The 14,894-nt window shown below is 31.4% G+C and overlaps 1 protein-coding gene across 10 annotated transcripts in view; it reads left to right on the top strand.

Annotated features, from left to right (window-relative positions):
- The window catches only part of LOC113514210 (fasciclin-3-like), a 163,604-nt gene that overhangs the window by 39,648 nt on the left and 109,062 nt on the right, over positions 1-14,894 (top strand). The window lies entirely within an intron of this gene.

Here is a 14,894-nt window from a genome sequence, read left to right as displayed (position 1 = left end):
TTCATCAATAGAAAAGAATGATTTAAGTGGAAGGTTTATATGTATAGTTTAATATTGTTATGTTTCAATTTGTTGAGATATGACCACAATTGTTCAAGATGTCGGAAGAAATCAAGCCTACTGAGAGGCTTTATCGAAAATTTATTGTTTTGAAATATAATAAAATAATATATGATAAAAGTGTACCTCTTTATTAGGGCTACAAAGAAATCAGATGATATATGTCTGTATTATATGGATAGCTTTCTATAATAATTTAAAAGTTTAAAAAATATTATACAAATTATGTAGAGTTTAATAAGCTATTTAGATGGATACGATACTTGTCATTATTGAATTAAATACTTTAGTTACCTTAAGCAGTTTAAATACTGCATAATAATTTATTCCACAAAATTTTAATTAATATCCTATGAAATATCGTAAAATAAAAGCTATCGCGCGACAAAACAGCGATCCGTGCCGGCACTTTCGAAAGTTATCTCTCTTTTAAAAAACATGTTTGTATTGTTTCATAAAAAAATAGCTGTAAACATTGTATATAAAAGCATCCTGTTGTATAGACATCACCATCAAATTAACACCACATTAGTATCTACAAAAATCCCGCGCGAAGTCAGGGCGGGTCGCTAGTAATTAGTAAAGTCAAAGTATCGCCTGGATGATCTAATAGAACAGTCAGGCCAAATTTTGTCTTTAAAGGTTTTGGAATAGGTCTATTTATAGAAACAATTATTATTTATTATATCAGCCACTAACTGTCCATTGCCACAGTCTACTGCTGTACATAGACCTCTCCCATGAACAAGGTTTTGGTTATAGTTGGCGCGCTTGGCAGGCGGGTTGGCAACCGAAGTTAGGCTTTAGTGATGTTTTAAAATAGACGCTGCTGTCCATCTCTCGACCATTAAGTTCTCTTAGTCACCTCTTACGACACCTACGGGAAATGGTGGCCCATTATATGTCGGAACCACACGGAATATTATATATATAAACAATACAAATAGAAAATTAATCGTTTTTGTATTTATTGTGCTGAATACTCGGAACAGAGGACTATGAATTTTAAATTTTATATCTAAAATAAGATACATACAGTAAATATTTATTTGGCTTACTACTTATATACGAATATTTCTAAAAAAACTTACGTACCTAGCACATTATGTAGGTACCTACATATTAATATATATATTAACAATTGATTTTTTAACGCAAAATTTAAGTTTTATTTTCTAAAATGGTTCATTTAAGGTTATGGTAAATGACTTTTTTTTTTTTTATTCCATTCGAATGATTTCGGTCATGGCAACCGCTCTTAGCTTGTAATCAGTGAATCGGCGCTGATGCGTCAGAAATAAAATAATACAATTTCAAACAAAAAAAAAGTAAAACCGGTATTGCCTGGAGAAGTATTAAGAGTGGTACTGTATACGTAACTTGAGACGTAGCAATAGTCGATAGAATATTGGTAGTGGAAATAAATTTTACGAAAGTGAATTAGACAACCGAGACAACAACGATAACTTCCCTTTTTTATTTTTATTATAGGTGACTTTCAATGTATTATGTATGTTTTGTTCCGATATAATAATTTACGATAGTAGAATTTACCGCCACCAAAAAAACAAGGAACAACGACTTTAACCGGAACTAAATCTATTTTAAATTAATAAAGATATTGCGTAGCGAATTAACCTAAGAAAAAACTAAGGGAATCTAATATTTGATAACTGCGGTACAATTATAATGCCAGATACTTAGTTCGTAAAAAATGTTTAAGGGCGTCGATATCCTAAATTTAAATTTTGAATTACGTGCTTAACTGTTGAGTATATTACAGTCATTTCCCTTTGTCATCACTTTTTTACAATTTTATTTGGCTGTAACATTAAATTCAATTGCGTTCAGTACACATTGGAACGAACCCGTTCGCGCCCGGTTGAGCACACCTCAATACTTCAATCTACTCCAAACCGAATTAGCAATTCACAGAAGTTCCTTCTGTTCTACCTTACGATATACCATTATAATATTTCATTAAAATTATATTATCAATTAATAAAGTATTTTATTTTTTTAATGATAATGACATAACATATTTATTAGTATGTTTACGTTTGGGTCGAAATTTGTAGGTAACTTTTGAACAATTTTCTGTCTTGGGAATTGACTGAAATTCGAATTTACAAATAATAATTATATGAACCAGATGCATTATTATGGCATCGGAGAGATGATTTCTATTAAAGTTACGTGCACACTCCTTAATTTAAATATTTCAAATCCCTCTCGACAAATAGTTTGTGCTATAACATCTCCTATCTTTATAGGTACACGCGTGTCGCTATTTATCATTTAAATGTTTTACAAGGGTAAAAGGTAAACATGTTTCACTTTCGTCGATTCCGTTTTAATATTACATTATTATTACAAAACAGGGAATTCAACCTCGTCTCTTATTTGTAATCCTGGGATTTCGGAATTATAAGTACTTAGTGTTTCCCGAGATTCCGGGATTGTTTCGATATTTGGGTTACAAATAAAAATAAAAACAAAATGTTATAATTTAGTATTATTAGTTATTAATCAATAAAACAAAATTTAGAAAAAGTCGTAATTTTTATACTTGGCATAATTACTCAACAAACTTAGTATGACTTATTTAATTTATTCAACATCTTATCAGCCTTTAACTGTTCACTGCTGAACATAAGCCTCCCCCTTGGGGGGTTTTGCTAGTAGTTGCCATGCTCGGCATGCGAACTAGCAACTGCAGTCATGCTTTAGAGATGTTTTAAAAGGAATGCTGCCCATCCTTTGCTCTCCCTTAGTCGCCCCTTACGACGCCCACGAAAAAGGGGTGGCCTATTGTATGCCGGAATCACACGGTATTTAATTTATTAATAATCAGTAACTACTAGTTTTTTTTTTTAATTAGCTATTTTTATTTCAATCATGCTAAGATTGTTCATAAATTATGTCAAATATATTTTTTTTTACAAAAAATACTTCAATTGTGGATATACACACATACATACATGAACATCTAATGAACAGCATGATGATATGTAGACGTATTACATTGAAAATATGTGAATTTAAACCGCAATATCATGTGTCTAGAAGTAGATTTTGATTCGCTGCAACCATTAAATAGCGATCGTTTGCCGTCATGTGAACCGCATGCTCGTTTGTCGCCTTTTCACATAAAAAAATACTTCGCAAAGAAATACGGCAGATTCAAACATTACAAAATTTATATGGGACCAACCACTGGTATTAATCTTATTAAATACAAAAATAATATTAAAATCAATTCAGAATTAGCGATTTAATCACGTAATATGAACAAAAATACAGATAAATTTTGAACCTACTTCATTTGGAAGTCGTTTAAAGATGCTAAATTTAATGTTGCTACAAATATTTTTTAAGTCGTTAAAAATATCCAACATTTCACTCTACTCGAGATATTATTAAACTCTCAAAATATTGAGACGATAAAACGTTTTATTAACGATATTTATTTGTATTTACGATTTGCGGATATAGTTGAGAATTGTTTTACATCTTTTAATGGAACATCGTGTAATGGAACCCTAAAAACTAAACAGGAAGACATTGTTTATGCGATGACAGAACTAAAAAGAACGCACCTGCCATTATTTTATAATAGACAACTATTTTAAACGTTTGTCTATGATCCCAAGTGCTGATTGAGTTATACATCCCGTATTTATAACCATAAATTACATGATATAAAAAAATTTAAAGAAAAGGAACTAGAATGTATTTCTGCGTATTTATTTTATAACCTTTGACGATCTTGTCACGACTATTAGGAAAACAAAAATACTTACTAAGTAGTTATTTTCTCTGGTGCAAAAGAAGAAAACGTATTGAAACCTGAAAAATTGCTTTATATGTGGTAAACAAACCGATCAATCATCTGTGAGTGGTAACGTGAACAGAACCTCAGACATAACAATTATAGCACTGTGGAAATTACAGGTAATATACATGTAATTATTGTACCACTCGTCTATTCCTTTGATGTTACTCGTCTCAATAAATTAAGATAACGTCGCTTACTGTCAATATCACCTAATTCTGAATTCATTCCAATTACAATGAAACCAAAAGCAAAGTAGTTGATTTTAAGATAATTTCTCGATATACAGAAGAAAACATGATTTCCTAATGCAACATACAAAAGTAGGTACGTAAATAAAAAAAAAAACTGTAAATATTTTATGTCAATTAGGAGGTATTGGTAGTTAAACGTCGATATGCAATTTACAGGATTATATATATGTTGTTATAGATATATTGAATTGTAAGATTACTATCACAAACAAAATACAACAACATCAGTGTTGCTTGTGTTGTGTGACCATAGCCGTGTAAACTCGGGTTCCGTCGCTAGGCTTCGACGGCGACCGAAACTCAGTTGAACCGTAAACCACCTGAATTTGGCAGGTTCCTAATTAACAGCACATTGCAATATACCGTCATATTTTATTACAGCCAATTAATTATTAATGTTAATTATTATGTCCGTTTCATATTAGTTCTAATTTATTAGCTTAATCAGTGTTTATTTGTATTTCTATGTATTATATGTATATAATGTAAATTGGTTGTAATCACAACATCTGTACAATATGATTCCTCCTTTTGCCCCTCTCTCAAGCTAACCTCACATCCATACATATACATACTCCTACACAAAAATTTGTGGCCATCAAGGCGTACGGTCTGCCAGATGATAAGCGCCATTGTAACACATAAACATTTGCAATTCTGAATATAATTCACGCATTGCCTAGTCTTGAGACACACACACAACAATGTGTAAGTAATTTCGCTATCCTGTATCTTGCCTTTTAATTCGGAATAAAGCATGTAAGCAAGCTGCTTGGCGCCAGAATTTTGAATTTAGAAACATTTGTTTACTGGAGTGTGGCAACATCGCAATTTATCTGTCGATTTTTCAAAAGAATTGATCTGTATTCGATGTTTCTGATTGATAAATAAAAAATGTTCTGTTAGCGAACTAAAATTTTAATTATTGAATATGTTGCTATAAATCTAAAACGTTATACATATGTTATGTCTTAAAAGGGTAGACCAACTTAATATTTTGCGTCAGAATAATTCAAATACTTTTTGCCATCAAAATTCAAATACATATTTAGTTATAGCTTAATATGAATGTCATTCCATGATTAACGTTTTGGTTCGCTATCAAAGCACTTTTTAAATAATCAAACAGAAACATTGCAAATTGTTGAGTTGTTTTTAAAAATTTACAAAAAAATTGCGTCGTTGCCACACTTCAGTAAGCTAAAGTATGAACGCTTTTAATAGTCAAGACAGAAATACATATCCGACAGTTTTGTACCTAATCCCTATTTAGCGCCTATATTTCACTGTCATTTATTCTGAATCCATTGATAGTAGTATAAATATTATTAATTCGTACTAAGTAATATACGAAATATATCACAGGCAAAATAAAGAACCAGATAAGAGCTAGTTTCTGAGGGAAATAAATAATTTTTATGTTTTCCTATTTACTTTACTACATTGACGATATACTAGGTATATATTCTATCTTGTTTCTAACTAGTTTGGTATCTATTTTCGGGTTTTATTATTTATTAGCTAGATAGCTTTATCATGTCACTGGAATATTTTATTTCAAGTTGCTCGTACGTATTAAAAACGTACAGAAATACCAAAAATCATCTGTGCTTACATATTACAGTAAAGAGGTTTTCGATTTGATTTAAATGATTGATATTTCCACGCGAATTTTCCGCTTTTCAACCGACTTCAAAAAGAAGTGTTCTAAATTGTCTGTAATTAAAATTTTAATATTATAATTGGGTTTATTATAAGTATGTTCATGTAGCTGTATATTCATTTATATAAAATTTCACCGACTTTAATTATTATTATTATGTGCATGTTTTTGTGAATGTTATGTGATTATCTTCGCCAATTCTGAATTTGATAATTTTTGTTGTCACCTATTTGTCCCTTATTGATTCTGTATAATTCTATAAGGTCACGATTTGAGAGGCTACAGATTATTTTTTGTAGAACAAAATCTTACATTACCAGCAAAGGAATTGAAAAGCACTTTATTAAGTATTTACTATTTATAATCATATCATTTCAGAAAAACGCACCTACGTTCGATCTAATCTGTACAGAACACTTCTAAAACCGTAAACACTTTTTTTTTTTTCAAATTTCCAAAGCACAGACGTCTTTGTTTACACGCCCAGTTAACATAACACGGCGAACGTAAATATTTATAACAAAGTAAGATACATGTCGGTGTGTCTGTATGTTTGTTGTTTGAATATTTGTTTGTATTACTTCAACGTGGCCGGTCTCGGTGATTGTTTTACACGGTGGCAGGATGGAGGTGGTGGTTATTATTTAATTATAAGATGTTTTGGGTTCCGTGTCTAAAGATTTTTTTACGGAATGAAACAAATAAGTAAGGCCTTTGGTCATCAGTGAACAGTTAACGGCTGATATGTGATGATGATACAAGTCAATTTTGCTCCGTAAAAAACAGACGTTAGTGACTTAGAAACAAAAATAATATCGACTAGTAATCTACTATTAATACTTATTATAAAACAAATATAATGCTCCATTAGACGACCAGTTTGTTAAATTGGTATAGATTCTGTTAAATTTCATGAAATATAGAGAGAAGTGTTTTTCTTTAAAAAATACGCTTTCAATAGTTGTAATAAAATTAAAAATAAACTAATACGGAAACAAAATTTATTGATTGCAAAGAAAATATATTATAATTGGTTTTGAAATGGCATAGGTTGTCTATATAGATCTTGAAAGAATTCATAATAGAATCTTCTCCTTTAGACGGTCATTCAAATACTAGCACTTGATCCTATATATTTGGCAGCATAATAATCATACTTCATGTCAATCCCACCGTCAAAACCCTTGTTCTCAGAAAGGGCTTAATTTATTAAGCTGAAATATCTACACATGTATACTGATATAATAAAGCGGAAGATTTGTTTGTTTTTGTTCTCTGAAACTAGAATTGGGATTTGAAAAACTCTTTTTACATTTGATAGTTAATTTTTTTAGGAAGGTTAGGCTATTGAACATCACAATTCGATGATACAGCGTGATAATACAATATATGTACAAAAAATAGTAGCAATATTAAAACTGTAAGTATTTAACATGTAATTATTTTTAATGAATAAATAAGTAAAAAAAAAATAATTACTTGCAGTTTTCTTCATCATTCACCATAAATGTATTTTTTATTTATTTACACTTTATTGCACCAAGTAAAAAGCGAAATAACAAATACAGTAAATATTAATGAGAAGTGATACAAAATGCGGCCTTATCGCTAAGCAATCTCTTCCAGACAACCTTTGGGTAGAGGACATTGTGAAAAAGACAAAGGGTAGGTGGCGCACTATTATTTATATTTATCTATCTTTAATTTTTTTAATACAATACTGTACATGTTACTCGATAATAATGTAGCATGTTAAAGTATTTTTTTTTTTATCGTCTATATATTTTTAAAGTTCTTTTCGATAGAAACAGAAAATGAAATAATTCTTTCCATTCATAATATTAGTTTAGATATGTTAAGAGAAAATAAAAGTTATGCTAATATTGTCGTATTTATTATAAAAAACAACATTGGGCTATTTGCAACGCCATATTATATTACCAATTATACTATACACAACAATAACATAATTATATGTAATTAACATATAATGCGTTGAAGAGAATATTATGTTGGTAACTAATTATGTACATATATATTTTTTTCAATAGAATATCTACACTCTTACGGTCTTATTCATAAAAAATCTTATTGTAGGTTTAGAGCTCTTTAGGTAAAACGTCAAGTAATACTATTGAACGTTTATAACAGAGCTTTATTCATGAACACTCAATAAGCCTTCGATAACTAAAATAGGTTTATTGGAGGATTTTTGTTATTATGTTGCAAATTTATCGAGTTCAACAGACCATAGATTTCATAAATATACTACTTCTACTATGTTATTTTTGTAATAACAATCAGAAAAATATATGAAGTAATAGCTATTTTAAATAAAAAAAAAAAGAATATAGATACTTACAAATATTAATGGACATGGACCAAGTTAAATAAATATAATGTTCATTAAACATTGGTTTTTATAATCACGTTATTTCATTGTTATAGAGGACTTATAAAGGGTTAATAATTTTTATGAATAAAACGGTTAAACAATATTTAAATACATTTTAATATTTATGATATCTAATATATCATATTTAAGATTGTAGCATAAGGTAAGAATTTTAAAATGTTTTCAGAGGTATTTTATTAGTTACATCAAAAACTGTTTAGGTATTCTTGCTGCAACGTAGTCATAACTTAGTAATTGAATGTTGTATTTAAAAATGCCCACCGTGCGTTTTGGAGACCACGACATCCTGGAAATGAACAGATGTGGCGATACAATGTATTCTTTCTCCCTCACCAGACATAGATGGCGCTCACGTCAGAATAAAAATAAATGTTGCCAAGTTTATATTCATTCCTTTATATAATTGGAAACTTAACCTGGATAGGCAGAAAGTATTGTTAATAATTGAGACAGATTGTTCCAATGCGTTAATTATCGTGGTAAATAGAGACTTTGTACAAAAGTTGATTGCTTGGGTACCTCTGTCCCATTCGTGTTTCAATCGTGAAGCAGTTGTGTTTGCATGGCTGTGTTTGAAGGGTGGGATATGGCGTGAATTTACTAGGTACAGAGGAATAACACCTGAGTCGTTAGGAATGGCAACGCATGGGGGGTATCATGGGCGAAACAGTATACTCTGTTATGTCCATGGTACTGCTCATGTCTATAGGCGACGGTTACCACTTTCCATCAGGTGGATCGTCAGATTGTTTGCCATTCTAAGTTGTATAAATAAAAAATCTAAAACTTTCATTCTTAATGCTTTTATACTTTGACTTTATCATAATGTGCCAACGGACATGCTTTCATCTTCACCTGTTCTCTCCATTGATATCCTGTCAGCATATACCGTTCGGGTAAGCAGATTTACCATTCTATTATCTTTTATTAAAAATAATTACTAAAAAAAAACTCAACCTGATTTATATAATAATGCTTATAGTTGAAGCGCGGAACTTCGCAATATTTTGTTGTTTCGATACATCAAGATGACGGCAAAGAAATATGTCTTGCTGAATTGTAAAATACATTTCAAAATTAGAAATATTTAATACTTAATTTGATTATCAGAGCATATAATCAGATTTCTGCTACGCCTCTCTACTTTTATTTCTTAATTTGTTTTACGCGTATTGCCAAATGATGGAATCGAGTCACTATGCGAAAATACACCAATTTTCACGGTTAAATATCTGCACAAATTAAAACCTTACTTTACATTAATTCGGAATGATCACACTTAAGTAGTCACAGTTAATACACGCAGAGACAGACATGATGACAATGTTTGATTGCGAATCCTAAAACGATAAACATATCGCATTTGTGATCGATTGAGAAAGGTAATATCATTCTTAAATACTTTCATAATTGGCGTATATTATTGTAAAGTTAGATTTAGATATCCTGAAAAGTTCTTCTAGTAGGTGTGTCTGTTTATTTGTCTGTAAACTTATAATCAAATTAATCACCTGCTCGGCAGTGAGGTAGGCCAAGTTATATACTACAAAAATAGACAATCACTGTTCAATCAACATTTAACCTCAATGACTAACGGCTTTTTTGTGCCTGTAAACCGTCTTGTTAAACTTTTTACTGAGTATATAGTATTGAAGCCGACGAACCTAATTAAGGCTGGGAATACACGAAGCGCTTAAAGCAAATGGTGACTGCTTGTGACAGCGTGAGTACTTTTTATATTGTTACGACGGCTATAGAATTAGGGTTCCGTATCTTAAAAAAATGTTTACACAAAACAGACTTTTCACAAAATTAATGCGAACATCTTGATAGTAACTTTTTGAATAAAACAAAATACATTTTGCTCTGACTTACATAAAATTAAACTCACGCAAAAAAAATTTTAGCTAGTATCACTCGGATAATAATTCTAACGATGCCATAGGCGTTTGTAAGTTATAGTGTAATAAAAAAGTCACATACGTACACAAATGAATTCTGAAAACATTATACTTTAAAAGAGGGTGTAAAAAAGATTCATGTTTAAGAAATCGTTATACATGTTCCAAGGAAGGGTACGCGGCAAACGCGTAACCTTCTCCCATCTGAAGCCGGACCAAGTCGAGGTAATTGAGATATATTGGTAGATTTTTCTCGGAATCAAAACCTTTTTTGCAGTTTGTGTTTAAAAATATGAAGGCTATATTAAACTATTTCTGTGCTTCTCCCATCAATGATTGAATCATTTTTCTGTTGCCTACTATCAAAGTTATAGCCTTATTTGCAAACTTAGTCACGTTCGTATAATGGGTTGTGATTCGTTTCACTATATGAATCACAACGAATCTGTAATCTGTGTCGATGTTGACCTGACTCATTCACTGTAGGGAAGGTCAAGTTATAGTGGAAAGCCAATTATGGTATTTGTTGCTGATAGTGTTATATTGAGAGGACCCCTTGATTCTATCTCCTGATGGTGGTAACTACGTATCACTCACTATCTTACCTTTCTATAGTCATGATCTATTTAAATAAATTCCCCAAAAAAGGCAACAAAACACATCGAAGAACAACGAGATATCAAGAAAATAACATAGACCAGAAAATACATAAATTTATAACACAAAGTCATGTGCTTGTATGTAAATTTAGCTTCACACTGAGCTATTTTTTACTCCACAAAGCAAAACGACGGATTCAGTAGTCACATAATTAGTATTGTGGAATCAACATGGACGTAACTTTATTCCAAGTAAATGCAACTACTTCATGTTTACCGTATTTTTAAGCGCTTTCCAAAAAATAGGACTATATAAAAAAATTGTAGTGGATCCCGTAATAGATGTTGTTAGTGCTTTATAGAGGAAGGATCTGGCTAGGCAATGTGTGTAATAATTACAGCGTAACAACTGTACATTTTGTTCTCAGTTACAAGCGAGACGCATGCTGTTTTGCCTTCTTAGTGACAAAAATAAAACAATGTCAAACTTAGGACCCGAGGAGTAGTAAAACTGGGGGCTGCTAGTTACTTGAATAACTGAATATCTAGTGCTGAACTGAACGTCAAAACTGAGATAACAAATTCATCTAATAACGGAATGTTTCCCGACGAAGTTGGTTGGTCCGCTTGAGAACTCATTGTTAGGCAACAGTTGCCGTAGCATAATGCACCTGCAAGCTGACTCATCGTTATTTCCAAGTCGATTCATATTTTTATCGCCGTTGAATTATACAACTGCATGATTAGACCCGTTTATTATAATTGAAACGAATTTGTAACATGTTTATTGTCTTTTAAGTTCATAAAAAGACCTAAAAAGATATGAACGAATTGTCCAAATGATGAACACTGAGGAAGTGAATATTAGAATGACTGAGAGTAGAAAGAAAGTGATAATTTATGATTTTTCTCTGCAAAAAATAGCAACTCTGTAATAAAATTAATATGAGATCAACACGTGAACAAAATTTATTGACTGCGAAAAGAATTATCGAATTCGGCTCTTACATCTTCAATTGTCACCGAATTAAAACGAGATCGACATAGCAGTAATCCATATCGATTGCAATAGGAATTGTGAAAATTTGTTCAGGATTGGCCCCGTAATTGCATAATATAGTTTAAAACAAAAATACAGAATGAATTGAGAACCTCCTTTTGACTGTCACTCAATAAAATCAGTTAAACATTGCCCACTGTCAGTCACGGCGGCGGACCGCGGTCGTTGACACACATCCAGTCGTTGCCGTTTCACTGATGTGTACGCACCGTGAAAATGGATTACCACATTTTTTTCATTCAAGGCAGTTCCTTGGTGTTTTACTCTATTACGAGCACTACAAATAATCTCAAACTATGGTTAGATAATACAAGTATATGACAATATCTGTATACTGTAGTTACAATATTTGTGTATTCGTCCAATAATGGATGTATTAAATATTGGTTTTCCGATATATAGTATCGAAATCCGAACTAATTTATTATAGATATATGACTGGAATAGACGATATCCAAATTAATAATTTCCTTCTTTTGCCACCATCATTGTCTAGAGGGATCCCACAGAACGGTATCGATATTACTCATGCCTATTTCAATGTTTGTCAAACCATGTAAGGAGAAAGCACCGACTTTCTCATTCATAAATATGGTAACACAGCGACAATGACTCATTCCGAATTGTCGCAAAGGCTCTGAGCAGCGATCTAATAATTTGCCTGACGATGTCTCGTTTAGAGATGAAAAACGTGTCGCAAAAGGTGCGTGAACGTAAAGGCAGTCGGAGATTGATGGCTAATATAGAAGGTTGTGTAACCTCTGATGGTGATAGTGGTGATCAATCTTCGAGGGTTGGCAGTCATACACATGCTAATGGTAGCGGAATTAAAATAATTCTAATCAAATAACAAGTTTTTTCAAATCAATTTTTATATTCATTGCCGTTCCTGACGCTACCGGGTTTTGAGTTCCAGAAATAAAAAAAAAAAAAAATTGTCTTGATATTATATTAATGTTGTTACAGTCGATGTAGATTTTGCGCAGCTAAATTTTAAATTATTAAAATGTGAAATAAATTTTTCGCCATATTGGATTTTGTGAGACGTCAAGTCTTAATCTACCTTAATGCTGAGTGGAGATGAGTCGCATCAACGAACACCTTATTTTGTTAGAAAGACATTAGATTTTAAAATGTGAAGCTGTAAGAGAACATAAATATATATAGATTATTATAAAAATCATAACCTTCCCTTAGCTTTGTGCAGTCAGGTAAAAACGTAATATTTTTCATAGCGATATATCTTTTGACGTATAATTCGTGATGTCCGTCCGTGCGTTCAGGAATTTTTCAATATGCTGGTCTGTTATTGTACAAAGCACGACATCACAAAGTTTTCCTCGGTGTATTATGACATTACTCGAACCTTTGTAATTTAATGACACATTCGTTTAACGAATGACATAAGTATATAATACATATTATAACATTTTTATTGTATACAACATAGCCTCCCCATAAGGGAGGTTCTGCCAGTAATTGTCAACCGCTGTTCGTCTTTTGGTGATGTTTTAAAAGGGGCACTGCTCCCCATTTCTCCATCAGTCGCCTCTTACGATACCCACGGGAAAGAAAGGGGTGACCTATTCTATACCGGGATCTACACGCCAATTGTTTAATAATAATTTAAAACTGTATTCAACAAAAAAGAAAAACTACTTCAGTTGTGCCAAAATCAGTTATTTTGACTTAAAAACTAACCTATTGAACCAATTTTGATAAAATTTCTATAAAACCAATCTGTAAGTATATCATATCAGATAAAAAAGAATTATCCAAATCGATTTACAACTGACGGAGTTGTGAAGTAACAAACATAAAAAAATACAGCCCAATAAAGAATCTCCTTATTTTTTATTTCGGTTTAAAATGAAAAAAATAGGAAAATCTATTTGACCTGAGAATTATCGATTCGATATTATATACTTAATTAAAAATATTACACTGAATAATTAAGTTATATACATATAAATAGACGCATAATATTAAAGATATTATTAATAACCATACAAATTCTCACAGTTGCTTAACCTCATTGATCAATAAGCCGCAACAATTATGCTGTGAACGCTCCCTCAAATATACTCGTTTAGTCTGCATACCATACATACATGGAAATCTTAATTTCGGCATTCACCGTATTTTCTTGATTATCCCGGAATACTCCGGGATACTGGCATTACATTACTAAATTGAGACAAATGAAGCAATTCTATTTCAAGCAGAGTTCGTCTGGTACACGGCACAAAATGCTAACATAATTAGGGGTCCTTAGTACAGCGCATAATAAACCCCTATTTATTTTGTGCGCTTCTGTTTTTTATGGTAAACATTTATCTCCAGAATTTCACAATACTATTGACTAATACCAAGGTATATGTCGTAGAAAATCTAATTTAAATATTAAAATCTAAGAGCATTGAAGAGAGGCTTTCCCTTTTTTCTACGAAGCATATTAATGGCATTTTTTTAGCTATAAATAATTTTATTTTCTAATAGAGCGTCAATCACAAACATGTTGCAGCTAATCTATGGATCAGGGCCGTACCTTATGGAAGTTTATTGAAAAACCGTATATTTAACAGCTAACAATTAACGTTTGAAATAGTGATAATAAATAAAAAACAAATCTAACTAATTTACTATAATGAAGCAAAAAATATCCCCAGAAGCTTTTTACACGTGGCTTCCATATTTAACTATCCGCTAAGAATGGTTATTATAAAATACCCACGAGAATACGAGATACCAAGTAATATGTGAAGACATACCACCATTTTCGGAGCTTTTCCCTCGATCCACACAATTTGCACTAATAGTGAAGAAAGGGTTTATGATGTAATAAGTAGATTCTGTAAATCTGTACATTTATTAAACGACTAGTTTATAATTTAAGATTTATATGATCGTTCAAGTTATAACACTGGTAGTCTTAAGTTCATTTTTTGTTAAATTTTAAATATGTACTTCTATAATATATTTCTATTATTTTTTTATGACATTTAGAATGACAAATAAACTGACGACTCACCTGATGTAAAGTGGTAACTGTCACCTATACATGGATAACACCATGGACATTATAGAATACACTGTATACGCCATG

The sequence above is a fragment of the Galleria mellonella genome, unplaced genomic scaffold, assembly GCF_026898425.1.
Source record: "Galleria mellonella isolate WM207_F2 unplaced genomic scaffold, CSIRO_AGI_GalMel_v1 utg172, whole genome shotgun sequence".
Lineage (NCBI taxonomy): Eukaryota > Metazoa > Arthropoda > Insecta > Lepidoptera > Pyralidae > Galleria > Galleria mellonella.
The sequence above is the reverse complement of the archived record's forward strand: the minus strand, read 5'-3'. Positions and strand labels throughout refer to the sequence as shown.